The sequence below is a fragment of the Panthera onca genome, chromosome E1, assembly GCF_046562875.1.
Source record: "Panthera onca isolate mPanOnc1 chromosome E1, mPanOnc1 haplotype 2, whole genome shotgun sequence".
NCBI classification, from domain to species: Eukaryota; Metazoa; Chordata; class Mammalia; order Carnivora; family Felidae; genus Panthera; species Panthera onca.
In genome coordinates, this window is record NC_138352.1 from 28,472,571 (window position 1) to 28,493,925 (window position 21,355).

At 51.4% G+C, this 21,355-nt stretch overlaps 1 protein-coding gene across 8 annotated transcripts in view; it reads right to left on the bottom strand.

Moving 5' to 3' along the window:
- MPRIP (myosin phosphatase Rho interacting protein) overlaps positions 1–21,355 on the bottom strand; it is a 155,222-nt gene that overhangs the window by 96,609 nt on the left and 37,258 nt on the right. The gene's annotated exons all lie outside the window — the stretch shown is intronic.

The following is a 21,355-nucleotide window of genomic DNA, read 5'->3' on the forward strand; positions in this document are numbered from 1 at the left end:
ACCCTACTTACTGCCCAACAGGATGGTAGTAGGAGGTAGGGCCGTTGGGAAGTGATTTAGGATTAGATGAGGTCATGAGGGTGGGGCCCTTAGGAATGGGATTCGAGGCTTCTCAGGGTCAGAAGAGAGCCTATGTCTTCTCTCTGCTCTCTGCCACATGAGGACACGACCCAGACGTCAGCCATGCACAATCTGGAAGAGGCCTCACCAGATCCTGGTCGTGCTGGCACCTGCTCTTAGGTTTCCAGCCTCTGGAACTATGAGAAATCAACTACATGGTTTTGTGAGCCTTTCAGTCTGTAGCACTTGTTACAACTGCCTGGACAGCCTCCAGGAGTTGGTCCCCCACCCAGCACGCCCAAGGGGGGATGCCACCCCTACAGAAGGATGGTCCACGCCGCCCTCTGTGGACTGCCCATGTGACAAGCTGACGTCAGAGAGGTGATGCCTGGAAGGATTTCTCCTCTGGGAATAACTAAGCAAGTAAACCTAAAAGGACCTATCATCATTTAAACCCCCAAATGTTCACAGCAGAGGATTTTTCTGGGTCTGTTTATCTTTTCATCTTTGTGCTTTCCTGTTTTTACAAACTTTATACAATAAATATGTTAACTTTGTAACTAGGAAAAACAGTTGTAACAGCAAACAGTTTTTGTGGCATTTGCCCTCTTGCATGTGACCAATCCCCATGGTTCAAGATCCAAATCCATTCTTTACGTATTTTTGTCTACATTTATTTTTTTTGTTCAAAAAAATATTTTTTTTAATGTTTATTTATTTTTGAGAGAGAGACAGAGACAGAGACAGAGCGTGAGCTGGGAATTGGTAGAGAGAGAGGGAGACACAGAACCCGAAGCAGGTTCTAGGCTCTGAGCTGTCAGCACAGAGCCCGACGCGGGGCTCAAACTCATGAACTGCGAGATCATGACCTGAGCTAAGTCGGACACTTGACCGACTGAGCCACCCAGGCGCCCCTAATTGTCTATATTTTAGCCACAGATTTCCTTCACTTTAAGATATCTGAACGGGAAATTTCAGTTACAAGAAAAGTCAATGAAGGGATGACTTTTCACAAGAGGATACGGCCACCTGTGAGTGCACTTAGGTGTGACTCAGTTACACTCGGGAGTCCCCTGACAGAAGCAGTGGGGGTGTAGTACTGGGTGGTTCGGTCCTTCTATGACTGGGCAAGAGCTTACAAAGAAGGGGCCTGGTGAGGAAGAGGAGAGGAAGGAGGAGGAGGGCTGAGAAGCAAATGGCTTTCAGCTGGCTCCCCATTTACAAGGCTTGTGCCTTTGACATGGCTATTTTTGGGTTTCTGAGTGGGGGGGAAAAAGAAATTCTTCCCACAACTGCCTAGCTTGGCAGCTCCCTTGCCCTACACTCCCTCTCCCTGCTCCTCCCCGCCCCTCCCCAGCCCCTCCAGGATGAAGGAAGCAGGCCCTTGAGTATTCCTCTCTGCCTCCAGCCACCCTCTTACCCCCCACCCCATGCTCTTAGAGTTTCTGTAGGCCTCACCCACTTGCCTGTCTCTACAGAGCTGGGAAAATGTGGAAATAAATAAAGCCTCAATTAGGCAGGCATCCAAGGTTGGGGGGGGGGGGGGAGGGTGCGAGGGGTCTGAGGCTCTGTCCCAATCCAGGAATGCCTGAGAAAGCTCTGGGAGCCTCAGGCAGCCTCTGAGGTTGGAGGCTTCCCACAGACTCCTTTTGGGTCTGTGCTGACCAGGCGGGGCCAGGGGCCTGGGAGCCCGGTTTCATCTCCACACCGAGGCTCACATCTTGCTACCCACCTTCCCGTAGGAAGGCCTGGCTTCCTTTGGCCTCCTCACACACAGAAGGAAGGGAGGGGTCCTCACTCACACCCCTTCTTTCTTCCTTCTTGATTCCCTTCCCAGAGCAGGAGGCAGGACCCTCAGCGTGGACCTGGACCCAGGCACGGTGGCAGCGCTCCAGACTGAACAAAGGCAGTTTTCCCCTTTTAACTGTGGAAACTCAGCATTTCTTATTTATTCCATTCTGAGCCTGGAAAGAGCAATGAGAGCGAGATCTTATTTCTTCCCCCAAGTTGAGGGGTGGGGAGAGAGAAGCAGATTCTGTAGGGACGAGACTGGGCGGGGAGAGGCTCACAGATATTTTTAGAGACATGGGAATTCAGCAAGCCCCTTCTGCGGCCGGAAATGATCTTGTTTCAATCCCAACTCTGAAAGGCAAATAGGTGGTGGGGAGTAAGGGGCCTGGAAGAGGCAGAGTGTGGCAGGGGCAGCATCGGACTCCAGGGAAAAGGAGAGACGCGCTGAGGGCTAAGATCCCCGCAGGCCACTTCCCTCTCTGTGCTAGTAGTGTCCAGTCTGCTTCTGCACGTTTAACAGCTGGGCAAATGTCACCACTTCACGGCAGCGCGGGCCGGCACTGAGTGAGAGCCGGGTGCCAGCCAGGCCCCTAGCAAGGCCACCCTTCACCTGCCCACTCTTGGCCCCCTAGCTCTCGGAAGTACAGGGAGGCGGGGGAAGAGGGGGATGTGCTGAGAATGTCAATCCCCAAGCTCCCTTTGCTGTTAGTTCCGGTTTGACAGTGGAAAAAGAAAATGGGACCTAAAATAAGATTTTTCTGTTTTACTTTTTTTTTATTATTATTATTATAGTTACTATTTTTTAAGGGGGCTCCACGTCCAGCATGGAGTCCAACACGGGGCTCGAACCCACGACCCTGAGATCAAGACCAGAGCTGAGATCAACAGTCGGACGCTTAACGGACTGAGCCACCCAGGTGCCCCTAAGATAAGATTTTTCAATTATCTGCAGGATTCTAGTGAGTCAGGCTAACTCAGTACTTTAAGACCACAAATATGGTCCCAACCGTCTGTGGGGTGCCTCACTCAGAAAGCATCACTCTACAACCTTCAGCACGGCCACACAAAATCTGGGTGTAGGACACAGAGAAAAGGGAAATGCGGAAGGTGGGCAACCAGAACACCCTCCTGCAGCTGAGGAAATGCACAATTTCTGGAGTGTGATCCAGTCTGTACCCGGTAATTCTACATCTGGCAATGTTTCCTAAAGCATTATACTGAATAAAGAAAAGGGGGAAAAAACCCAGAAAACAACTTGAATGTCCAAAAATACAGAACAGGAATCAAGTACAGCCAACTGATAGAATAGTGTGTATTAAAAAGACCGTGCTTCAAAATAGGAGTATACAACTACACACTCTAAGAGGATACACAAACCATGATATTAACAGATTTTGATCTCTGGGTAATAAGACTTAATGGGCAATTTTGTTTCTACATGCTTTTCTGTGTTTCCCAAATTTTTCACCATGACCATGTTTCACTTCTGGCATTTGCGGGGAAATCACTTTTGTTTTTAGCCCCACCTTCTACCACGTTGTGTGCTCTGACCAATCCTGCCTTCTGTACCGATCACTCCCCCTCTACCTAGACACACCTTCTCACCTCCACCTCCACATTATTCCTAACGTGGCCTTTTCCAAGGACTTCCAGAGCTTGCCAGACTGGCTCCTGTGCCTAGCCAGGGCATCTGTGTCTGTCTGTCTCTCTTAGTACTTATGTTCCCCATAATGGCTGACTCTCTCCTTTTCCTGACTATAGACTATGAGATTCTGGAGGGCAGGGATGCTTCTTTACCTTTATTTTTTCCAACTCCCAGCCTGTCCATGGCACCCAACAAGCAAGCAACAAGTCAAAATGAATTCAACCTCTCTCCTGGTTTCCAAAGGTCCCAGCAAAAGAGTCATCAGGAAAACATTTGGTGTAGGGAAAAGGGAAATACAACAGTGCTACATGGCCTTGGGATAAGGACAGGCCTGAGCCCCTGATCTCCCTGACGGTATTTCTCAAGGCAGCCAGGGTATCAGTTGCAGAACCTGCCTCGTCTACGACAAGGGTCTTATTGTTGGTGCAAGTAGGTGACTGGGCCTGATCAGTAAAGGGCCTTATTCGCCAGAGGGAGATTAGATAAACTGTCTCCCTCTAACTTTTCTTGGAACAGCAATCATCATTAACCCTTGGGTTTCCAACCAAAAGAATGTGGAATTTCAACTATTTATGAAAGTATTTCTTCCTCATAAAAGGTGTTGAAGCAAATTATTCCATTTTCAAACATTCAGTTCAGGAGACAAATGCACATACACCCCCTAGCAGGCATGTGTGCATTCACTCTCAAACACAAACACACACACACACACACACCCGCCAAGTACATACAAAGGGCCATACAGACCCGGAGCCACAACGTGACCCACCCATGACAAAACAAGGAGAGAGAACAGAGAAACAGAGGGGTGGGGAAGGCAGGAGTGACTGACCAACAGGGGAAAGCACCACACACCCTCTGTCTTCCTGAAATGCATGAGAGGGGCCTCCAGTTAAACATGGCCAACAGAACATAGCAGTGTGCTCACGTTCTGCTAAAACCTTAATAAAAATGGCCACAAGGGAATTTGTAGAAGGTATAAACTCTCAAGAACTAAAAACTAGAGAAGAGACAGCAACAGATGTGGGATATTAAGTGTTGGAACACAGAAGTGGCTACATGCACGGGGAGTGACTTGGTAGAGCAGAGGAAGCTTCTGGCCAACACTGCCTGGGAACACCAGCAAGCTCAGGGTCTGGAGACCCCAGGCATCTGTGACCAAGGAGGTGAGGCTAAGAGCAGGAGGACTGGTCAGGGCCTGTGCAAGCAGTCAGAACGGGGGCCAACTCCCATTAGCAATAACCAGAGGGTACTCTCTGGAAAGGCTCTGGACCTGGGGTAGTAGGCATCACTGGGGCAGAGGGGAAGGAAGGGTGGAAGATTCCTGAAAAGTTGGGATTCCCCCAACTTAAAGTCCTTCTGCTGCCCACAGGTCTCCCTAGCCTGCAGAGGAGAACTGTACCTGGGGAAACCGATGAGCCCGAGAGAAAAGCCTCCTAAAACTGGCATTATCCATAGACTGAGAGGATTTATATTTGGGGACATTTGAGGGTCCCCCTGAAGTCACCAGTTTCCTGCCTGATTGTCCCTCCAAGGCAAGGTCAACCAGCCACCCCCACATACACCTGCATTTGCACAGTCTTACTCTTAAATACAAATGCACAGCCAAGAATGACTACTCATTGAGAGAGCCCAAGACCAAAACAAGGACAGAAAGAGAACCAAGAAGAAAGGGAGTCAGATCAGGTACAGAGTAGAATTTCAAAATAACAAATTATGAAATTACTGCATCCATGAAACATGAATAAGACGCTATAAAAAGGGACAAAGAACAAAAAATGAGCCCCGAGAAACCAAAAATACGGTAACTGACATAAGAATCTGAATGAAAATAAGAAAACAGGACATTATCTGGAATAAGAAACAAAAGGGTTTAAGGCAAGGTTAATGGAATCTCAGGCATAACAAAGCAATGCAAGAAGACAGTAAAACTTGAGACTCCATCCAAAAGAACCGACAGCCACATAGGAGTTCTAGAGGCAAAGACCAAGAAAAATGAAGCAAAGGAAACCACCGGAGGAAAAAAATACAAAACAACTTTCTGGACCAGAAGGACAGAACTTTCCATGTTGAAAGGTACACAGGCTTCTAGTTCAATGAAAGAAAACAGATCCATACACCAAGGTATATCTTCATGAAATTTTAGAACTCAAGAGATAACAAGAAACCTTCGAGGTTTTCAGAGAGAAAATGCCTCCGTTTACAAAGGATCAGGAATCAAATCCTTCGTACATGAGCTTCTCAACAGCGAAGATCTACAAGTTAAAGACAAAGAACAGTGCCTTCAAAATTCCAAGGGAAGATTATTTCCGGCCTAACACTCCACAGCCAGTCCAGCCACCAATCAAGAGTGTGGGCAGGAAAGGCATTTTTAGACATGCAGAGTCTCAAAACTCAAAAGGCTTCACCGAACACAGAATGAAGCAAAAGAGAACGATCTAAGAAACTTAGGAGCAGGAAGAAGGGAATTCCCAGGATGATGGAAGGCAAGTCCCAGGTCAAGAGCTATGCAGCAGGCCCGGAGAAGAGCCAGTCCAAATTGGAACAAGAGGATAGACGGCTCCATGCAAAATGGTACCAGGACATGAAAGAAAAGAAAGAAAAGAACAGAACCATTGCACTAGGTACTTGCCCACACCAAAAGGAGTTTTATAGTTCCGGTGGGAAGTTTAGGGTTCAACTAAGATTATACAGACAATCAAATGAAGGGGGAGGGTGGCAATTATTAACTGTGAGAAAAGCCAAATACAAGGAAATAAATATAATCATGGTTTACTACCTGGCTTGAATGTGCATACTTTTCACATTTCCTAATAGTTTAAGCCCTACTGATTTCACCCTCCTACCTAATTTAACTGTACAGAAGGAAGGAAGGAAGGAAGGAAGGAAGGAAGGAAGGAAGGAAAGAAGGAAGGAAGGAAGGAAGGAAGGAAGGAAGGAAGGAAGGAAGAAGATGTGAGAGTCTGCATGTGCCTGCACATACGTGTGCACACGTGTGGCAAAGCCATGCACGTGAGAGAACTAAATCCTATCTCATGGTGTGCACAATCAACAGAGAATACCTTTAAAAATTCAAGAAATAGCAGTATAAATGTGTTATTCGCAAACACAAAAGTCAGCACTAGAATCCTCAAGCTACGGGAATTGGAAATGGCCTCCTCTGGGAACAGGCTCAAGGGTAAGGAGGAATAGAGCAGAGTAACACTCTTGTATTTTAAGTATCATGGTTACATATTTGGCTTTCTAAACTATGTACTTATATTATTTTGAAAAGAAATTAAAGCTCCCGTGATACCTTAAAAATTCCCTCCTGGCCCATTTTCAGCTGTCAGGTATATCAGAGAACACAGTAAGACCCCCAGGTAAATACTGAACTGTAGGAAATGGATACAGAACCCTCTGAAATACTGCCTCTCTATCACACCAACGAGAAAATAACTTCCACAGATCTGGGAGATCGACTCCCCAGGGCCCTCAAATCAAGCAGGCAGCTCTGGACACAACTTCTCTTTAGGATGCGTTCATAGATCATCTTCTCGTTGGGCAAGGCCACTGAAAAGAAAAGACTGTTCCTCCTAAGTCAAGGAGCTCAAATAGGGCATTTGCTGGAGGAGAGTTTACCTGCTGCCCACAGGAGTTATGGAAAGATCATCTCTCAGGTTGTTAACAGTTTCAACACTTGATTTGGGGCTTTCATACAGTTTAAACCAAATAACTGGATGTGTTCTAGGCAAATGCTTTTCTCCCAGATGGGAAAGAGCTAACAATATGTGGAGGGAACCAGCGTGGCCAAAACTGTGACCAGGCTGTCAGAAGTTCATACGTGCTATTAAATTAAAAGACTAAAGGTTCAATACAGAAGACCTCTCCCGTCTTCCATCCCTCACATCATTGCACAGGCCACCCTTACAGCCTCCCTTTGGAACAAACACCTGTGACCTCCCCAATGGTTAGTGAACGGACAAACGAACAAATGGAAGAGATGCGTGCTTCCACGTCCATTCCTTTCTGCAGATAATTGGGCCTTCCTTTCCCTCTGGGCACTGGTGGCGGCCCTCCCCTGGCCTGGCTGAGCACTGCTCTGCTTGCCTCCAGAGGCCACAGCAGTAGGACGAGGAGTCCCATCCAAAGAAGACATCCTGACATCCATCAACGTCACCTACATGAACTTGTGTCTTTCCCTACAGGGCCTACGAAGAAAAAAAGATAAACGTGGCTAAGTGACCCTATGAGGAAATGTTCACTCCTCTTTCCCTACTTTGGAAAGGCAGGACTTATGTTTATTTCAGTAACAGAAAGGCAGCTAAGAAGCTGGGCACAGTGATCTGATCCAGTGGGCCAACAGAAACAAATGAAGAGAAAGAAAGAAACATCAGGTGAAACCTTTGAGAATTCCCACCAGCCATGCTCTGACCTCTCCATGCCCAACTTTCACCCTGGTAAGACAGAGAGAAGAGAAGGGTTAGAGACGTGCCCCTTTCTAGACCTAGTGCCTGAGGACAAACAGGGCTGTTGTTTGTGTCAAATACATGACGTGAACGGGTGTGTGTCTGACACGGAGTCAGAGTAGTTACCCTTTTTCTGATCATTTAACATGCACTTTCCATACGATCATAACAAATCTCAGCATAGGAAGCAGAGAAGGTTAAGTCTGGCGACACAGACAATGTCAGTTGAGAACGGGGGACCGAGCGTCTGCCACAGTTTGCCTTGTAACGCTGCCTATCCTCAGAGGAGGGACAGAGATGCCTTGGAGGATATGCTGGAAGAAAGCAATGAGATTGATTATGGGCCATCTGAGAGAGCCCAAGAGAGTGAGGGAGTGAGAGAGAAGCCCATGCCAGGCAGGACCCGGTGGGGTGTTCGGGTTATTTCTTGTTGAGGGCTCTGGTCTGAATCTCAGCCCTGCACCTGCCCTCTCCCAGTGCAGCAGCCACATGTCAGCATGGAGCCACATGTCAGCACGAAACAGCCAAACCCCATCTTCAAGGATACTTTGACTGCACTTGGCTCTCCCCAGTGTCGATGTTGATGTAGAAACCCGGCCCAGGCAAACTTGGGCCGGGGCTATTTTCCTAACCTTTCCTCATTAGAGCATGGATTGTGCTCTCTTCTCCATCTTGGAATGGAGTCCCTAAAATATAAGAAACCTGACATGTTCTCTCGCACGTGCTGCCATTCTGCTACCCCAAAGCCCAGGTCCATCCTACTGCCAATCTCCTGGTTCTTCCCCATCTTTGTTTCCTCAGCTTTTCCAAGGCTGGAAGCCCTAGTGGCTTCCTCAGCCGGGTGCCCGACCAACCGATTGCATGACCCCGGATGAGGCGGGTCCATTCCTCCCACAATTACTGAGGGCTTACTACAGATACAAGGGCTTGCTGGTACAGAAAATAAGGAAGTGTGTCTGTTTCTCAGTAGCTCATAGCTCGTTAAGGACCCCACTCTGTTCGCACACAATCCCAACTCTAGACAGTGAGAACCACTGCATGGAGGCAGAGATGTGTCCCTGTAACCTACCGGTGAGTGACTGAAGTGGGTGACTCCTCTTCCCCTCCGGCTTTCAATTGCCTCATCTTTCAAAGGCCTGAGGGCTAAACTCAAGGATGTCTCCGAGGACCCTCCCAATACCACACTACACCCACCATTCCCCTGGTCCCTTCAGATGCAGCCAGGGCGCCCCCCTGCGTTGCTGGGACCAGAATACGTGCCCATGCAGTCGGGTCTCCTGAGAATGCACTAGAAGTCAGGACCAGGCGCGCCCTCCACACCCAGGCGTAAGTAAATCTCGCTCCACCCCAGTGGGTTCTTCGGACATTAGCTGCCTTAGGGGAATGAGGAAAAGAGGTGGCCTAGCCCTCTACTGCCCCTTGTCACTTCTCTGCACCAGCCGGGTACGCGGTGTGTCAACAGGTGCTAGTAATCCACCAGCCTTAGCACCAATCACACGACAAAAGTGTAAAGACTTCTGCTATCATTTATCCTGCCATACCAGAGCTCTTCAAACATTAACCAGGCAAAGCTCTGGAATCCCCGAGCCAGTAGGGGTGTCTGGGCCCCAGCTCAGTGACGGGAACTCAGCCAGAACAGCTCCACCCACCGGGCCTTCGACCCATGACTTGATGCACGAAGCTCAGCTCTCTTGGGGGAAAAAACCTTACCCTTGGGCCAGTTAATGCTCTCTCCACGGACCACGTGAAGGATTCAATGCGAACCCGGGGAGAACAGCTAGCACTGTGGCAACGTGATTTTTCACCTCTGCATTTATCACAGAGGCTGGCTTGTTCCAAAAAAAGGTATGTGGCTACCTGAAGGAAGTGAACCTCAGGCTCCCGCCCCAGCCACAGCCACCATGCCCTCGGACAGGCAGCCAGACGCCACTGAGAAGCATCTGTGCACGCAGATTTCCAGCTGGGGCCCGTGCACCGCAAAGCGCCGTCAGCCACCGTGCATCTTCACTGGTTGACGGGAAGACAGCTCCAAGTCTCACCAGCGGGTTCAGAGGAAGAAAAGCCAATGATTCGTATTAGACTTTGAAGGGCATCCCATCCACCTCCCTCCCACCCAGGCAAAGGTACAAACAGAAGCCCAAAAAGGTTACCTGACAAGGGACGAAGACCAAGTTAAACAGAAGCTGGGCTGGAATCCCAGCCTTGGAATCATGCCTCGCGACCCTCAAGGCGAGGTGCGCCCATGTGGCTAGAAGTGGGGCACAAATGGGACCGTACAAAGTCCTTCAAGGCGTCCGTGGCTTTGGGGAGTTGCGGTCCTCCCCCACCCGCACTCCTGCACCTTAGTGTGCCACGGGGCTTGGTAAGCAACAGGACTTCGTTGGAAGTCAACAAAACCAGTCTTGCCACCAGGATGCACACTCCTTAGGAACAGCGCGGAGATTCTCCTCTCCCTCCCCACTCCCTGCGGGCCGTGCCACGTGTAGCGCCTTCCACTCTGAGGGGCTCATCTCGTCTCCAGAACTGACTCGAGTCAGAGCAACCGCCAGAGTTCCGCAATGCTAGTCTCCACGCTGCCACGACCCAGGCAGAATCACTTCTCCGTCACCCGCTCTGTTGGAAGGGCTGGTCCTTCCAGGCCCTTCCCTACCCTGACATCTACTACTGACTGACTCTGAAAACAGACACGTGACACTCGCTGGGGCCCGTGACATCAGGGACAGTCTCTGGTGGTGCCATCTTTTCCTTTCCTCCTCTATGTCCTGCCTTTCCTCCTCTTCCATTCCCAGTGCCTCCGTGTCATGCCTGCCTGCCAGTGGCCCCCGTGAGCAGTGCCGAGCCTGGCCCAAACCAGAGCTGGGAGGAGAAGACGGGGGGGGGGGGGGGGGGGGGGCGCGGATAACAATGCGAAGAGGAAGCAGCCATATGCCCTGATTACTCGGAAGTCATTCTTCTGCCAGGAAGGGGGGAGCCCTCCCCACCATCTCTCAGCCTGGTCTAGGTGACGCCACTCCGCCCTGCAGACCCGGGCCAGCTCATTTCTCCGGTGAAACCTTCCAGGTGGAGTCAGCTCGCCCTCCCCTGTTCCCAGACACTTTGTGATAGCTTCCATTATCATACCCTCTGTGTCGGTTGAGTAATGGCCCCCAAAGACAACCGTGTCCCAATCCCCAGAACCTGTGCATGTGACTTTAGATAACAACAGGGACTCTGCAGGTGTGATTAAGGCAAAGATCTTGAGATGGTAGAGGAATCGCTTATCTGGAGGGCCCAATGTCATCACAAGTGTCGTCTAAGACAGAGGCAGCCGGAGATGTGACAAAGAGGAGAAGGAGATGTGACAACAGAAGCCAGAAGCAGCAGTGACCGAGGAAGGGGCCACAGGCTGAGGAACGCAGGCAGCCCCTGGCATCTGAAAAGAAAACGACACGGATTCTCCCCTGGAGCCTCCAGAAAGAACCAGCTCTGCTCAGAGAAATGGATTCTGGACTCCTGACCTCCAGAACAGTAAGAGAAAGAATCTGTGTTGTTTTCAGCCACTAGGTTAGTGGTGACTTGTTATGGCAGCCGCAGGCAACTAACACCCACCATGTTACGTATCATTATCAGTCGTCCCCTTCATTCCCAGAATGAAAGCACCTTGGAGTTCACTTCTGACACACTTTAGGCACTCAACAGATGTCTAAGAATGAATGACTCATCAACATGCACATGCACAAGGCCTGGACCAGCCCTTGTGAAGGATGCCCCTTCCTTAAGATCCTCCACCTGCCTGCCTACTACGGCTCCTGTGATTTCACCAGTGGAAACACTCCCTGGCTTCAGAGAGTTCTCCCACCATAAAGAATATGCCCTTCCTTTCCCTTCCCTTCCCTTCCCTGCAGAGGAAAAGATTCTTCTGGAAAAGTGTTTTGTGGAGAGAAGGGAGGGCAGGAGAGATTAAGACCCACACACGTTAAGCTGCCTACCCACAACTAATACTTTAAGTGGCTTGGCTTACCAGGACAGCATTGCCCATGTCCCAGGGAGTCCAAAGCAAAACACTCAGTCAGGGAGAGCGGGTGCAGGGGCAGCAGGGTCCTAACCGGGGCGGGGTAGAGTATGAGGGCCCGAGAGGTAAGGGTGCCGGGACTTGGCCCCTGGAGAACTCTGCGGCCTGGCTTCGCGCTACCCAGCCCCACGTGTGCATGTGTGTGTGAGCACCACATGTGCACATGTAAACATACTAGTACGACTCGCTTGGCCTTGTTTTCTCAACCCCAAATGTTTTCTGTTGCTAACTTCTATAAAATGTCTCTTTTTCGACAGTTCTTTCCCTGCTGCTACTTAATTAGTTCCCTAACCAATTACTCCAAGCTGTTTGCTTTCCTAATACCCAAAGTCATTTCTCTCTCTGCGGGAGGGAGCCACCCAGCCCGTTATCACAGACTCGCCGCAGGCCAGCCGCAGCTGCCGCAGAGAAGTCCGCCCACAGCTCTGAAGATCTCCAATAGGGGTGCCGATCACAGCCCATCCTCGGTCGCTATCCCGGCGCAGAGGAAGGGCCACAGAGATCCCCGTGCACACTCCACAGAGGTGCTGCTCCCACCCCTCCTCCTGTCACTGAAAGAGCTGTGCACACACAAAGGGCTGGGCAGATGGCACCCAAGTGGACAACGGGACATAAAACCATATTCGGCCACCTCTGTTAATGAATCATGGGTATCCAGAAGCCTTCTCGCTCAGTACCTGCGGGCGCACTGGGGGAGGCACAGAGAACGTGGGTACCTCATAATGGCTCATGGACACTGAATACAGGCAGGCAGCTAATCACTATCTTGCCGCCCTTGACTCACCACTCATGTGACTGGGAAGGAAGGTAAGCACACTGGACGGTCCCAGTGAAACAGAAAGGCACTCGTTGGATAACCCGAGGTCACCAAATCCTCAGTGCTGTGTGAAAGTCAAAGATGGCGGGCACTCCGTGGGAAGCCTTCTTAAAATCTTTACAACAGTGGGGCGCATGGGTGGCTCAGTCAGTTAAGCGACTGACTTCGGCTCAGGTCATGATCTCATGGTTTGTGAGTTCGAGCCCTGGGTCGGGCTCTGTGCGGACGGCTCAGAGCTTGGAGCCTGCTTCAGATTCTGTGTCTCCTTCTCTCTCTGCCCCTCCCCTGCTCACGCTCTGTCTCTCTCTCTCTCTCTCAAAAATAAATAAATATTAAACAATTTTTATTTTTCTAAATTTTAAATGTTCACAACAGAGAATCAAGCACTGGAGTCAAGACAGTAGACCCATTTACCACACAGTCAGCTTGTCCCATCCCTAGGTATGTTATTTAATGTCCTGTCTGTGCGGGCAAATACCAGGCCCTGTTTTGAGGTGCTCACTGACCTAGAGAGGGAGACCGACGTGGCAGAAGTGTCTCAGGGATCAGGGACAGAGGAAGGAGGATTACATGTGACCTGGACCCATGTGGGAGTGGTACCTGTGTCTTCTCTTGGTTCTTGCAAATAATTCAGGGTTACCTGCAGCAACCCCCTACTGCACCTGGCAAGGATTTCTTTGTTCCCATCTCCTTAACCCTCTTTACCCACTCATTCCTGCATGTTCTCTCTTTGCTCTACAAGGCTTCAGCCATCCATGTGAAAGATTCTAACTCCCCACCCCACACTTAGGCCCCTGTATGTAAAACAGCCCTCCCCCCCCCCCACCTCCCCCACTCCCAAAGGGCAGCCCATAGGCCACCAATCAGGACCAGGCAATCAGAACCTGGCTGCTTACCGCACACCTACTGGTTGAGTCCCCAAGGTCAAGATTGTTAACCCCCTCCCTTGGGTTTCCCCACCATAAAATGGAGGTCTGGACCGGGTCATCTCCTGAAACCCGTCTGCTATAACAGAGTCTGCTCTGTTCTTTATCCAAATAGCCCCACGGTTAACCACTGGTGGCTTTCATGCCCCAGCTGCTCTGTATGCGAGATATGTCACCCGGGCCAGCATACAGAGTTGTAAATGACAAGAAATGACAAGAAAAAGCTACCAGAGGCAGAATGTTGCACTTTGCAATAATGCCAGGCTCAGATGTCTTAACAAGCCCGTGTTCCCAAACTCCTCCCCAACTTACTTTAAAAGGAAAGGAGGGGAGGGTCTTAAATTTGGTCCCCGGTTTCATTTCCATTTGTCCTAAAGGTCCCAGAGAGACACAAAGAAAAGGTCCCTGCATCTACATGCTTCTTGCTAGTGGGTGAAGTCGTGTGCATCACAGTAAGTCAAACAAAAGGAAAAATGGCATGTGGCACTTGTCAGCTTCACCACTGACCCCTGAACTTTGACAACAGGATTCAGCTGGGAAGAGTTCCCAGTCCCACCTGGGTGAAAGTGAGTCATTCCCTGCTCATTCACTTTCACGTTTCGTAACATCCACTTCCTGCAGGAAGCCCAGAGGCCAAGCACAGAGGGCCCTCTTATGACCCATCCCTCACCCTGTCATCTACTCCCTGCCACCAAGGGACACAAATTCCACCAGGACTAATGCCTCACCTTCCAGCCAAGGGACTGTTACAGTATCACTCCCAAAAAGCTGAAAATTGTTTTTTGGTTGTCGAGACGAAGTAAAGATGGGATAAGAGACACATCAAAGACCCCCGTGTCCAGAAAGCTAAAGCAGGCGGGGGTAAAACACCTCCATACCCCGGAATCACCTTGTACACAGCCCAGGCACAGCCCGACAGCCAGCAGGCCGGGCCCTGCCCCTCCCCTCCCCTCCCCTGCCCGTCTCCCGTTACTTTCTACTTCTTGCAAACGTCAGCCCCAACACGGGCCCCAAAGTTAACCTAGAAAGGGGAGTCCTATTCACACATCAGCCCACATTAGCAAAACACTATTTTTGCAAAACACTATTTTAAAAAGTCCATTATTTTGGAAAAATAAGTTAATTATGTGGTCAAGGCAAGAAGAGGTGCCTGGCCTGTGTAGGCAACGTGGCCTAGGCCTTCACGCACCTGGATAATTCTGCCACAGGAGGTCCGTCCAGTCACAGCATATTCTTCAGTATGGCTCGGGGGGGCTGGTGAAGAAGGGGTTGGGATTATCTCACAACTTTAACTGACAAGGCAGCAAACTGCATCCGTTCTAAATGCTGCAGTGAGGTTCTCTGCGGAACTGCACTTCAATTCAGAGCTCTCCCAACCGCGTATGACAGTGGCCAGAGACCTCAGCGGAACCTGCTGCATCTGTAGGGCCTCAGGGCTTGCTTCCCCTCCCAACAGCTCCCCATCTTGCTCCAGAGGCTGGGTAGGGAAACCCTTCCAAGTTCACGGTCGGTTTCTGAAAGTGCCTGTATTACCACAGCGAGCACGGGACTAGCAAAGAGCAGCTGAGCAGAGGAGGGGAAGGAGGGAAACACAGGCTGGCTGAGGCCCCGAAACCCTCATGAGGTTCCTGCGGAGGGAAAAGGGGCAGGGAGGACGGCCCCGCTCAAGGCCGCTCAGCCAGAAACAGAGGAAGGAGATTAAAACCCACATTTACTGGACTCCTAAACCAACACCCTCCTTGCATCCTTCAGGCTCCTGGCACCCAGACACAGCAGGCCTGCCTCCGTTCCCTGGAAGCGGAAACCTTGTGGAAAAGAACGAAGGCCAAAGCAAGGCTGAACGCGTGATCTCAGATTCAAAAGTCAATCGAAAAGCATGGGACTAATGCACACAATACCTTCCCAGGTTTGCCGTCTCAGCCCTACCCCTTGAACATGAGGGTTCCCTGCATCTGAGGAAGCTTCTCTGCCTCTGGGCACAGGCACAGGGAGGCACCCTTCACTCTTCTGACCCTACACCTCTCCAACGGACGTTCATTCGCCAGGACCGCAGGCCTGAAGTTACTTTAGCTCGACTGGCTTGAACACACAAGGGAAACTACTCTCGCCGCCAGTTTATGGCTACAGACAAACTCGAGGGGTGGGAAGGATGCCGAGGGCCCAGCCTGGCCCTCAGCCAGCACCATTACCCTCCCCCATTCAGGCAGCAGCTGCCGGAGAGTCGGCCGTGGCCAGACACAGGGAAGGACGGGACCAGATGGGACCGCCGGGGAAAAGACACCATCATTCTCCCAGAAGGTGGCTCACCTGTTGACAAATCCCAGTTCCGTCACTCAGAAGTTGAGCGACCCCACCATATGCCTGGGCCTCAGTTTTTCCGTCTGTGAAATGGACACAACAGTATCTATCAAGGGAGTGTCACGAGGAAGACATCAGAGATCCTGCCTGAAGAGCCAACACACACGCAGCACTGGGCCAAGCACGCTGTGCCTCCCCGATCTCCATGACAAGCAGGAAGGTGGCCAACGTCCTCTCTCTCCTTTCAGAAGACTTCTCTGACCCTCCAAACCACCATGACCCCGAACAGTGTGCACATCGTGGCTTTGCTTTGATGTTCAATCTTCCCGTGTTCACGGAGGGGTCCCAACAGACTGCGTGAGGTTCACCACGAGGGGGACCTCCTTTCGGCCATGTGTTCTTCCCCTGCAGCTTGCCTTGGATACAAGAGCCGCCGCGGTCACCAACGGATCGGACACATCAGCCCTTCTCTGCCTCGGAAAGCTCCAAGCGAGGAAGAAACAAAGCCAGAGCCTACAGAGGAGGGTCTCGAGCGTTAGGGCTTCCTAAGCATCACAAGCAGGGGTTATTTAAACTCTGGAAGGCTGGGCCTTGCCCTCAGAAGATTCTCATGCAGGGGAACACCTGGAAAAATATGCGATGGGGGACAGAACAAAAGAACCTCAGAGACAGTTCCTAAAGACAGTAGGGCCAAGCTGTGACGCCCCTCTTCCACACTCTCCTATGGCCCTGGGCAGCTGCCCACCATTCAGGGCACATGACACAACCCCAAAGTAGGTGAGATCTGACAAGAACCAAGCGGGCAAAGGTCCCGAGATCAAAGCAAGCTCCGGGATTCTGACAGGAGGCAAACCCTTACCGAGGAGCCGGGATCCTACCCCGTTAGCACTTGGCATCTGCGGAAGAATGCTCTCACCAAGCTCACCTCGTGACACAGAGACAGATACTCTGAGCACAGACACCCCAGAGCCACTTCTCTGGCCGGACCTCTGCATTCTGTGGGATGGACAAACCCACGGCCGCCCCTGAAAAGGGCACGTCTCCAAGGACCAGAAGTGTTTTCCCTACGATGCCTAAGGATGTGAACGAAGCTAAGGGTCCTCGGCAGCGCAGCCCCTAAGAGTCGCGCAGCTCCGGTCTGTCCTGACTCTCAAGGCAGAGGATGGCGAGGTGCCCCACGAAGTGAAAGGCAACGACCCTCAGTACCACACGCTCGCCACGGAAGCGGAGCTACACTCCCTCTACGGCGTCCCCGCGGGAGGAACCCGGGGTCCGTTTGCTCCAGAGCCCAGACGGTTCAAGAGCATGAGACCAGCAGAACTTTTAAAACAAGGAGATTCTGACACCTGCTCCAACGCGGACCAACCTCAAAGACTTTATGCTCAGTGACATCAGCCAGACACGGAAGGACCAATACTGTAGGACTCCACTTGTATGAGGTACACAGAGTCGTCAAAATCAGAAAGCAGAAAGGGGGTTGCCAGCGGCCAGGGGGCAGAGAGGCTGGGGAGTCAGCGCCACGTGGGGCAGAGTTTCGGGGCTCTGCAGATGAGTGGGGCTGCCAGCCGCACAACAGTGGAGTCTGCTTGACCACACAGCACCACACTCTTAAAGACGACTGGAACAGGAGGTATTGTTATACATAGCTGATAACTTAAAAACAAAACAAAAGAACCTTACACCGTCTTTTTGGCCTGGCTTCTAGGAGCTAAAAGCAAGAGGATATGAAGGCAAGAGAGCAGACCACAGCTCAGCAGGTACGGTGCCAACAGAGCCCTAGAGCCACACGGCCCGGCGCGTTCCACCGCAAAACTGGAGGCCCTGCCGTCGAGCAGGACTTGGTGCTTCCCTGAGAAACCTTCCAGTGGGTGACCTTTGGGCTCCGACGAAACCAGTACCTGAGCTTTACGCCAGTCTCCAGAAGCTTAAGGAGACAGGGCAGAATCTGGTATGATAATGGGCAGGTTACAGAGGAAGAAACAAAAGCAGAAGAGACAGGGAGAAGTCTGGGTTTCTAGATCCTCTCCTCCGTCCACTCCTGAAACACCAGCGGCCCAGCCAAACTGCTCAGGCTCCCACTTGTCTGTGAGGCTGCCCTGAGCCCACCTCACCTCAGCTTGTGTTTGGGAAAATTTCTTTCCCTTTTTTGGGAAATGTGCCTCTCCTCCACACCCACCAGTTACAGGGTATGTGGGTGTATCGAGAAAGAAATTTCCCAAAAAAGGAAAAGCGATTCGCAAAGGTTAGCCCCATCTCAGAGCTGCCGGGCAGAGAATGGCAACAGTCAGCCCGTGGAGCGGGACTAGGCCTAACGGCTCCAGACCCAGCAGAGGTCTCAGAACGAAAGAGCCTCTGGAAGCAGCCCCTGAAGCAGGCACGGCCCCAGGGAGTACAGCCTCCCTTCTCCTCCCGGGACCTCCTGACAACCGCCATGCCCTTGTCCGTTCCAGCCCAGGGGGGCCCGGGACAACCTTTCTCACACTGTTCTCTGGAGCCTTCCGGAGCGCGTTCTCCCCTCCAGTAAGAGCTGGAACACACAACACACCTCGTGCCTCTCCCGGAAGCTGGTTACTTCAACTCAACAAATATTTACTAGGCCTGTGCCACCCCAGCAAGGCCCCGGCTAGATGATGGAGACAGAGACCAAGAATTATCGAGGGCCTAGTGATGGAAAAAAAGTCACCATCTAGTTGATAAGATAACATTTAAACCAATGAAAACAAACAATAATTATCGTATAAAAGTCAAGTAACAACTTGAAACAGATTGTGACTCGTGTTAAGGGGACAGGCCAGCCCTAAAATGCTATGACGTATTACAGGCAGTAGAGGAGCTCTGAGCAGGAGGGTCGAGGGGGTGGGCGGGGGGGGGGGGGTGGGCGCGGGCTCGGCAGGAGCAGAAGGACCAGCAGTGGCTACAGGCTTCCCGAAGTCGGGGCCGCTGCTGTTAGAGACCAACCAACACCAAGGTGTGGCCATTATACAGCACAGTGGTCTGAGCACAGCGCAGGAAGTGGTACGTATATGCTCCCTGGGTAGCAGCTACGCACATAGGCAACCCTCCTAGACCTGTGGACTCCCAATGTGCGGGGCCCCCGGCAGAAACCACTGCACTCCAGGAACAGGCCTATCCCATTCCACGTCTGTCATTTACCACGCCAGCCAGCTGGCTAACGCTGCCCCATTCACCTCCCCCACTCCCAGGAAATCAGACAGTGGAGTCCTTCCTCACCTCAAGAACAGGGGTGAAAAAAAAGCAAGTCAAACTTATATTTTAATTCAAAAAATAAAAAAAATTTTACACAAGCCACTGACCAGATCACCCGGGAGGGTCTCTCAGCCTTAGCACTGCTGACATTTGGGGACGGATCGTTCCCTGTTGTGAGGCCTGTCCCGTGCGTCACAGCAATCCTGGCCTCTACCCTTAGGTGTCCAGAGCAACCTGCAGAGTTGCAAGAGTCGAAGATTCCAGACGTTGCCAAGTGGCCCTGAGAGGCACAGCGGTCCCCAGCTGAGGACCATGGCTCTACTTTACGTACTCTAAGAGAAACTCCCAGCACGGCTGCGTTCAGTTCAGACAAGAGCCTGCCTGCAAAGCTCTCCCGCTCCAGGTCTCAGGACCCTGCCAGCCGGGCAGAGGCAGGCGTCTAGGCATCGGGAAAGCTGACCTTTGGGTTGGGGCTCCAGGATTCTGGATTGTGCTCACTGGGGAGTGGCCAGGAAGAACAAGGCCTGATACGGACCACTGGGGTGGGAGAGGCCCCTCCAGCCCTTGCAAGATAGAGCCCACCTGCAACGGCCACCAACGCTGACCATGGGCAGCTGGCATCTGACTGCCTCCTTCACCCAGCCTCTTGTCAATTGCAGGCCAGACGCTTTCCTGCAACTTTCCCCCAAAGCACTTTCCTAACACAACAGGGAAAACCCTCACACACCTGAGATGCTGCTTTAAAGGTATTTCAACACAACTGACACTGTCTTTTTTCACTCACAGAAATAATGCCTCTCTACTCCCTGGAGGTGCAGTGTCTCTGCAATGCCCACACTAACATTTCAACACTAAATGGCACACCAGGTCAGCCTCTTCGGCTCCAAGGTCATCTGCCAGAAAGTGGCCCATGGCCCAAAACTCAACTCTGGGCATCCCCCACAATGCCCTCTCTGTAGCCCACACTTTTCCCGGGGCTTCTTTTCCCATGTGGCTGGCACGGTCCCACCTCTGCCCCAGCGGCACGTGAAATAATACCCAACCAACATTTGGGTTGCTGGGAGACCAAAACGTACTGCAAGGTGTCAGTACTCACGGCTCACCAGCCTCAATTCTTTAGGAGCAGCTCTTGGGATGCATCATGTGCTCTCCATTTGTGCAGACACAAAGGCATCCACGGTAGCCACCCTCGCTTGGTACATGTGCAACTGAGCTGAAGGGAACAAAAGACCGTACTGGACTCCAGTAGACCTACAGAAAGGTTTCCTGACCAGAATAATCGGTCTCCAAGCAAAGTCCAGGGAACTCTTTTTCAGGAGGGTTCACGGTGTAGCCCAGCCTGGATGTAAGCCAGTGACCTCTGAGGCTCCTTCTCTACTACTGTTAGGCTTTGGGGGACTTAAGAACAAGGCAGCCAAGCACAGGGAGGACAAAGTAAACTTCAAGGCTTGCAGAAGCCCATCTCCCACCCGGGGCTACGACCTGCACGATGGCCAAGCTGGAAGAGTGCAGAGGGCAGGGCCGGGTCTGCCTCCAGGCCTGCTTACCTTTTCCCTGAAGGAAACAGGTATCCAAGTGAATCGGTTCCCCTGCTCCTTTTTCTAGTGAATTCTACCACACCCCACCGATGCTCACCTCCAATCTACTTCGGACCACAGATGCTTCCATGGCAAAAACCCTCTGGGGCCCATTACACTGTTCTAATACACTCACCAGAAAGAATGAGAAAGAAGGAACCAATGAGGCAATGGTTGATATAGAACAGGCATCATACCTGCTAATTCCATTACCTAAATATGATACCCACTAATTCAGCTGAGAAACAGAAAAGAGAAAGCATCACATCACAAATATTAGGACCCCCATTTGGAAATGGACTCACTTGTGGCCTTGTCACCCAGCTCTACTGACCACCCTAAAATCCAAATGTCCCAACAGCCTACAAGGTCCTTGGAGAGGACAGTTATCTCTGCTCACACTTCCAGGACCCTGCCCTCACTCCTGTAGCGAAAAGAAAATGAACTCTGGGTGGGATGGGGGTCAACCTATTTCACACAGTATGACCCGATTTTCCAGGACAGTCCCGGTTAAAAATGCTGCCCACATAAATGC